Source organism: Lipotes vexillifer, unplaced genomic scaffold (genome assembly GCF_000442215.2).
Source record: "Lipotes vexillifer unplaced genomic scaffold, Lipotes_vexillifer_v1.1 scaffold988, whole genome shotgun sequence".
Lineage (NCBI taxonomy): Eukaryota > Metazoa > Chordata > Mammalia > Artiodactyla > Lipotidae > Lipotes > Lipotes vexillifer.
In genome coordinates, this window is record NW_006797916.1 from 1,339,948 (window position 1) to 1,348,105 (window position 8,158).

Consider the following 8,158-nt stretch of genomic DNA (forward strand, 5'->3'; position numbering starts at 1 on the left):
GACACTGATGCCCACCAACCCCCTGTGGGCGGGTGGCCCCACTCAGGGGACAGTCTCACTTCCAGCACTAGCCAGAGTTGGAAGCTCGATGAGACGCCAGCGCCCGCAGCTCCTCCCTCCAGAGCCCGGCACCTGGTTTCAGTGGACACCACGCTCCATGAGATGCTCCCCTTCCTGGTACAGCCGTGCTTGGGCAGCTGGCCTCGCAGACAGGAGAGGAGAGGGAGTGGCAGGAAGGACCAGGCGTGCTGTATCCCAGGTGAGGCCACAGGAGCCGGAGACCCCTGCCCCAGGCCCCTTGCCCACTCCCCACACGTGAGTTCCCTTCTTTGGCCTCCGTTTCTCCATCTAAGGACCGAGGGCTGTGGGTGGAGGGACCCGAGGTCAGAGGAGACGAGTGTCTGAATTGGTGGGGGCGGAGGCTAAGGCCAGGCAACAGGCAGGAGGCCCAGCCCTGGTCCCTGCAGGGCTGCACCCACACCCCTGCCCTCCGGACCCACAGCCCAAAGGTAGGGCTGTCGTGCCTGCCCAGACAGGGCCCCGCCCGGCCAGGATGCAGGCATCAAAGGGCCGGGCTGCGGGCAGAGGGAGAAAGGCTGCAGCGTGGGGCTGAGCTGCCCTGCAAGTGCTTGCCTGCTGCCAGGCAACAAGCCTGCCCCTGAGAGGGAGGGTGCCCCAGCCCCAGAGCACCACCCCTGCTCAGGCCCACAGGCTGGAGGAGGTGCAGAGCCCCTCCCTGGGGCGGGGTGCTTCCTCAGGGCGCTGAGCCACTGCTGGGGCGGGGCAGGGGGTGGGTTGCCAGCCCGTTTGAGTGGACACTCCCAGGAGCACACGCAGGGCCTCAAGTACACGTTTTAAGGAGTGGCCAGGGGACCCTGTGCCTACCCTGGAGAGGCCCCGTGTGTGTGGATGTGGACACCCCCCAGCCCTGACCACACACACACACACACACACACACACACACACGCCCGCGTGGGGACAGCCACATGCACACAATATGTGCTCCTCTGATTGCAGCACCCAAGGGTCTCTGAGACCCCCTGCCCACAGCCCCTCATCTGTAGACAAGGACCTGAGGTGGCTGGGGTCCCTGGCTGGGTGAGTCCTGGGCCTCTGTCTGACTGCCCAGGGCAGGGCAATCACCTGCCATCTAGATGTCCTGCCTTGTGCGCAGCAGGGAGGCCAGAGGCTAACCCTGGGGGTGTGGAAGGGCTGGGAGGGAGGGGACACCGGGAGGGGCAGAGGCCTGGGCAGCAGGATGTCTGGGCGCCAGAGTCCCAGCCTCCAGCCTTCGAGAGGCTCAGGCCTAGAAGCTGAACATACACAGGACTTTGATCCAGCCGTTCTCCCCACAGGGTGTCGCCAGCAGACAGCAGCACACGTGTCCCCCATGCATGGGCAAGAAGGCAGTGGTAGCAGCCCCCAAGGGACGACAGGATACTGCCCCTGAGACATGCGTGTCCTAAGCCCCAGAACCTGGGACTGTGTCCCCGTACTGGAGAAAGGACATTGCCAATGGGATTAAGTGGAGGTCCCTGAGGTCCCACTGTTACCAGGTGGGTCCTTGTAAGAGGGAGGCCGCTAGGTCAGAGAAGGAATCAGACGTGGGGTGAGGAGGCCACGAACCAAGGGATGCAGGTGCCTCTAGAAACTGGAAACGGCCAGGAATGGGTTCTCCCCTGGAGCTTCCAGAAGGAACCGGTCCTGCAGACACAGTGATTTTGGACCTCTGACCTCCAGAACTGGGAGAGAATGAAAGTGTGTTGTTTTAGCCACTGATCTGGGGGCATTTGTCAGAGTAGGTGAGATGGAGGAGGAGCCAAAAGCAGGTGCTGTTTGTTTTTAATTTATTTATTTAATTTACTTATTTTGGCTGCGTTGGGTCTTCGTTGCTGCGTGCGGGCTTTTCTCTAGTTGCAGCGGGCGGGGTCTACTCTTCATTGTGGCGCGGGCTTCTCTTGTTGCGAAGCACGGGCTCTAGGCACGTGGGCTTCAGTAGTCGTGGCGCACGGGCTTAGTTGCTCCGCGGCATGTGGCATCTTCCCGGACCAGGGCCCGAACCCGTGTCTTCTGCATTGGCAGGTGGATTCTTAACCACTGCGCCACCAAGGAAGCTCGAGAGCTGGTGCTATTTGCTTCCCCTAAGTAAGTGCAGCCCAGAGAGCGGCGCACACCCCTGGGGGCCAGGGCGGCATCACTGCGGGGGGCAGGGCGTGCCTGGGAAGGGCTCAGCTGTGTTCAGCATCTCAATCTGGATGCTGGTCTCACAGGTGTTTCCTGCTTGTGAAAACTCACCAACCGGACACGTCAATTTCACACTTCAGGAAAAGTGAGCATAAGTTCAAGGCCAGAGAGGGCTGGGGGGCCGGGGGTGGGTGCAGGGGGCAGCTCAGCATGGTTTCCGACGGCCGGGAGGCTGACTAGGCACCTGGAGTCCGGGCACACCCCAGCTCCGCAAGGGCACCACTGCGGATGGGCACAGGCTCCCACTTTGCACCTGCACGGCCTCCTGGACCACAAGGGACACATCCCCACCCTCAGTCAGGGACCCCGAGGCGCCGGCCCATGGTACAGCCCGGAGCCCGTGGGCAGGGGGCCCGGCTGCCTCCCAGAGGCCGCCGTGGGCACAGGTGTTTAATCAGAACCGGGGGGTCAGACGAGCCAAGTGGCTCAGGCAGAGTCTCCCCAGCAAAAGCGGACTCTGCCCCTCACACCCCAGGGGCCCTCTGTGGGCAAGGCTGAGGCCCCAGGCCGAGGAGAAGGAGCTCCCCGAAGGTACGGCCCCGCCGCCCCACACACCTGGGTCTCCCCTCTTCCAGAACCCCTCACCCTCACCCTCACCTTTCAGCCTCACACCCGCACGAGCCCACCTTCCCCCGTCCTTCCTGGTCTCCCCACCCCCCTGCCTCTTCGCAGCCTCCGCCGAGGGCATCCCTTGTCCTGGGCTGGCTCAGCATCCCAGCCTCCGCCCCCCTCTCGCCCCAGCTCTCAGGAAAGGGGGAGCCGGTGGGCAGTGCCTGGAGGGAACGGGCAGCGTGGACGCAGCGCTGTGTGTGTGAGCCCCCCGCGCACACAGCCACGGCTGGGACACGACACAGCGAGCATCTGAGACACACCTGGGGAAGGGGAAGAATCACACCATGATTTCCTTCCCTTTGTTATAAACTTCCTTCCAGCACGAGGAGCCCTCACACGGCGGTGCACCTTGGGCACTCAGGAGCCGCACATGGAACTGATGAGATTTCTCTGTGCGCCGTTTTCAAGGAAGATTAAAATGACAGTTATTTCCAAAATACACAAAGTCGAAGTAACCCTGAGTAATTAAAGCGTCTGCGAGGGGGAAACAATTCCCCATATCAAAGACGGAAAAAATTCAAGAAGAGATTTACAAAAAGGCGGTTTGACACCCAACGTGATCTCTTGCTATGAAACTGCTCTTTTCTGTCAGACGCTGGGTTTTATTTCTTGAATAAGGTAACCAAAATTCAGACTGGCTACGCAGAGTTACTCATGCTTGCCCAGAGTACCTCCACACGCTGGGAGCTGTGACAAACTCTTCCTGGAGGGCTTCTGGAAACGTGCGTCCAAAGTTAAAATATGCAGACCTCTGACCCTGCATTTCTGAGAATTTTTTTCTAAGGAAATAGTTGTGCAAGGATGCATATGGCAGGAACCTTTGTCATAATGGTGAAAAACTAGCAGAAAAGCCACCAGAACCTGGCTGGTAGAGTGAATAGGGTGGGGTAGGTTCGGCCTGTGCATGTCTCCAGAGGAAGCTGCCCCTTGGTTCCAGAAGTTACAGCAAGATCTCAGTTGTGTTAGGACGTAGCAGCAGTTCTCAGCCAGGGACGGGTTCCCACCCGACTCGCACAACCTGGGGACACGGCCACGTGTCCACACAGCTGTGGATGTCACGATGTGACACGTGTGACTGTCACGACTCGGGTGCTCCTGGCGTCTGCTGGGCGGAGGGCAGGGGATCTGCTCACCACCCTGTGGAGCACGGGTCGTCCCTGCACAGAGAATGTCGACAGTGCCAAGGTTGAGAAAGCCCAGAATGCAGGCTTCTGAGCATCTGAAAGTCTGCCCGTCACACCGTTAACGAAGTTGAAACCTGAGGTGCGGGGCTGAGGGTGGAGGGTTACAATGGGCCTGACTCTCTATATATTCGTTTGAATTTTCAATAAGTTATTTTATGAGATTTGTCTCCAAAACGCCACTTTGAGTCCACTTCCCTCAAGGTTCCTAGTCGGGCACCATGCACTTTGTTTCAAATGACCCCTTACACCCTCCTGCCCCCAGCTTGTCTCTGCCTGTTAGGATGATAAGAACGTGTGCTGAGGCTGTTTACTCTCCACACCCCCCACTTTAATGGCTTTATTGAGCTATAATTTACATACCGTAACATATCCACAGAGTTGTGCAACCAAAACCACCATGTAACTGTACGACACCGTCACCCTCCCCCAAAGAAACCTCGTGCCCATTCGCAGCCATTCCACACACTCCCCCACCCCCAGCCCTCGGCAACCACAAATCTGCTCCCTGTCTCTGTAGATTTGTCTATTCTGGAAACTTCATATAAATGGAATCACATAACATGTGGTCTCGAGTGACTGGCTTCTTTCAGTTAGCGTAATGCTTTCCAGGTTCACTCATGTTGTAACATGGATCAGAACTCCAGTCCTTTTTGTGGCCAAATAATATTCCATTGTATGGATAGACCATGCTGTGTTCATCCATCCAACCGTCATTGGACTCTTGGGTTGTTTCCACCTTCCAGCTGCGGTGAGTAATGCTGCTGTAATCATCCATGTACAAGTTTCCGTAGGAACATGTGATGTCATGTCTCTTGAGTATATACTCAAGTGGAGTGGAATTGCCAGGTCACGTGGTAGCTCCTATGTTTAACCTTTGAATGAACTACCAGGCTTTTCCAAAGCGGCTGTAGCCATTTCACTCCCCTACCGGCAGTGCATGAGACCCCCGTTTCCCCACCTCAGACGAGTCCTTCTACTTTTAAACAGGAACCTTCCAGGAGTACGGCCACTTGAGAGCAGCGGCCCTGCAGTCCCAGCAAGGAGAAAGCACTTGCTACCTCCTCAAACTCTATGCAGATAAATGTGGAAAATGGATAAAATGAGCCCTATCCTAGGAAACATAATCTGCTAAAACTAACAAGGGTGAGGGAGAGAACTGAATAGAACAATTGCCAAAAGAAAAGGAGAAAATGTGTCAAGCAGCTACATTCCAAAAGAGTACAAGACCCAGGCAGTGTGACCAAGAAATTCTGCCCAACCCCCCTCCAAGAAAAACAGATCGTTCCAACATCATTCACACAGCTTTAGAGCACAGACACAGACAGGTTCTGATTGTATCCAAGGTAAACGTGATACTGATGTCAAAATCCAACGTATATCGTACATAAAGATGGATCTCTTCTATGAAGACCCATGCAAAAATCCTAAGGAAAATGCAAGCAAACAGGTTCTAGCCTGTTTGCACTTTTGGAGCATCAGACTCCATGAGAAGCAGGGCCTATTTCAGGGGGCAGTTACTGACACAATTCGTGGATTTGATGAAGATGTTTAATGAAATGCAACATTCATTCTCATTTAAAGTTTAAAAAGGTAACGAAACAGAAATAGGTGGAAACCTCCCTCACACGATAAAGACACCTCCGCCCCACATAAGCACCATGCTTGATGGGGAAATATATATGTCTTTGTCCCTGAGACCAAAGCAAGACAAATCCACCATCCGCCCTACTGTTTGGCATTGCTGCACAGGTGAGAAAAGGAAAGAAACCAGGGGCATTCAAACTGAAAAAAGAAAGGTAAAATTAACACTATTTTCAGAGTATATGATCTTGCATACTTGGGAAAACAAATAAAATCAACTAAACATTGTTATAAAAAAGCCAAAGGAGAATAATTCTGCATGATGATTAAGTACAAAAATAATATATAGAAATCTGTAGCTTTCATCAATAGCCCTAATAATAAACTGTAGAATATAGAAGAGAAGATCCCACCTGAAATAGCAACGAGACTGATAAAATCCTAAGGAATAAATTCTACATGAAGAAAAGTTTTACACAGATATGTTTTGAATGAATAAAAAGTCAGACTATGCCCTTGCGTAGACAGACTCAGCATCATAAAGATGCCAGTTCTCCAGAGCTTCATCTAAAACATTAATGTGATTCCAATAAAAACACCAATAAGACATTTTAAATAGAAAAGGAAAAGTTTAAAGCAAAGCATCCTAATTACAATCAGGTGGTACCGTCACGCGTGTAAGCGGATAAATGCTGGACGAGGCATTCCCGGTATCAACCCAAACACGCGGACCACGTCCTGTGTGGGGAGACCTGGGCTGTTCGGTGTATGATAGGCGACGTTGGGACACCTAGAGCTGTGGCTGCGGGAAAGCCTAGATATAGATCTCACATTTGACACCAGAAAAGTCAAAGATATAAATACAATGAAAGCATGAATGTTCAAAGGATCCGTGGGAGACCATTACGTTTCCTTGTCTCAGGGTAAGGAGGGCCTCTCTACACAAGACAAAAATCTGAGGCTGTAAAAACATGGTACAAAGTAACCGCTTAGGGGGACTTTTCTTCTGCTTAGGATGGAAAAAGCGACACGAGAATGTCACTCCCACCGTGACATGAATAAGGCTTCAGAATCACCATTTTGGGGCCACTGGAGGAGCTGAGGTGGAAGGACAGCCCCGGGAGCTGAAATCCAGCCGACAAGACGTACAGCTGCCCCCAAGCTGGGAAGCAGACATCGGCAGCGTTTTGACAAGTTCTCAGGACCCCATGGGGCTGACGTGGCGGTTTGGAAGCCCCAGGAGTCCAGACACAGGGGTCATGATTGCTTAGGCCCTGCCGAGTCCTGGGGGCCACCCAGGGGGCTTGGAGAGCCGCTCTGTGGCGCAGAGCACGGGGTGCCCATCCGGCGGCGATGGAGGGGCAGGTGGGCCAGGAGAAACCACCTGTGCCCCTGATTCTGTCTGATGCCAGGCAGGTGTCCTCTGCGTCAGGGGACAGTGACCAGCCTGCCTTCGGGACACCAAAAATGAGGCTGGGAGTGCTGCCTTTGGGAGTGGGGTGGGACTGCACGCAAACCCTGCACCAGGTACAATGGGGCGAAGGAGGGAAGACAGCAGAGGGAACCCTGGAGGCCCAGCATGTTCCGTCCTGGGGAGCATGTCCTGTGTGTGTCGTTTAGTCAGTAGGATCCACCAGGGTAAGTGTCAGTGTGGACAAAGGTGCAGTACCTTGCAGCATGTCAGCCCTGGGGGCAGCGGGGTGAAGGGCCTCCTGGAACTCTTCAGTAAGTCTGCAAAAATCACTTCAAGATAAAAAGTTGAAAACAAACGACAGCAACTGAGGAGCAGCTTGAACGCTCTTTCCTTTCTGCATCCTCTATCCAGGGGGTGTCACGGTGAAACCTCGGCCCAAAGTTCCACCCTGCCCATCAGGAGGGAATCCTTCTGCCAGCCCTGCGTGCCTGTGAAATGACCTGGGGCTGAGGGCTCTGGGCCCAAAAAACGGGAACACCCGCGTGTCCACACGTCTCCGTGCGCACGGGACATACCGCGCACTGGGGCGAAAGTGTGCGGGGAACTGCAATTGGGGCAGCCGTGTGCACAGCTCCACGTGTGTATGTCCTGGCTGCAAGTCCAGGTCTAGGTGTGCCCCACTACAGATGCACAAACCCTCAAGAGGCCTCCAGGAGTGGGGACACCAGCGGAAGGAGACGTGGCCCTGCACAAGCCCCAGCACCTCTGAACTCTGACCAAGGGATTTACTGTTTACTCAGAAACGCTACCTGTATACGTTTTAAATAATGCTTAGTGGTTCCTGGGGAGAGCAGGTTCCAGCTGGGGGAGTCTCTTGGGGTTCACAGCACCTGGCACAGGGCAGGAGTCCGATAATGCTGGATGAATGAATGAAAGAAAGAATGAACCGGTAAAGAAACAATGGAAGGTCCCCAGTTCCCCCTCGAGCTCCCCAGCCTGCCCCCTGCCCCGCCTTCTGCCACCCATCCTAGTGACGCTCCTGGGCTCGCCTCACTGGCCCCCCAGGGCAGGAACCAGCTCTCCTCATCTCCAGAGACAGAGCAGAACTCTCCCACCCACTCTT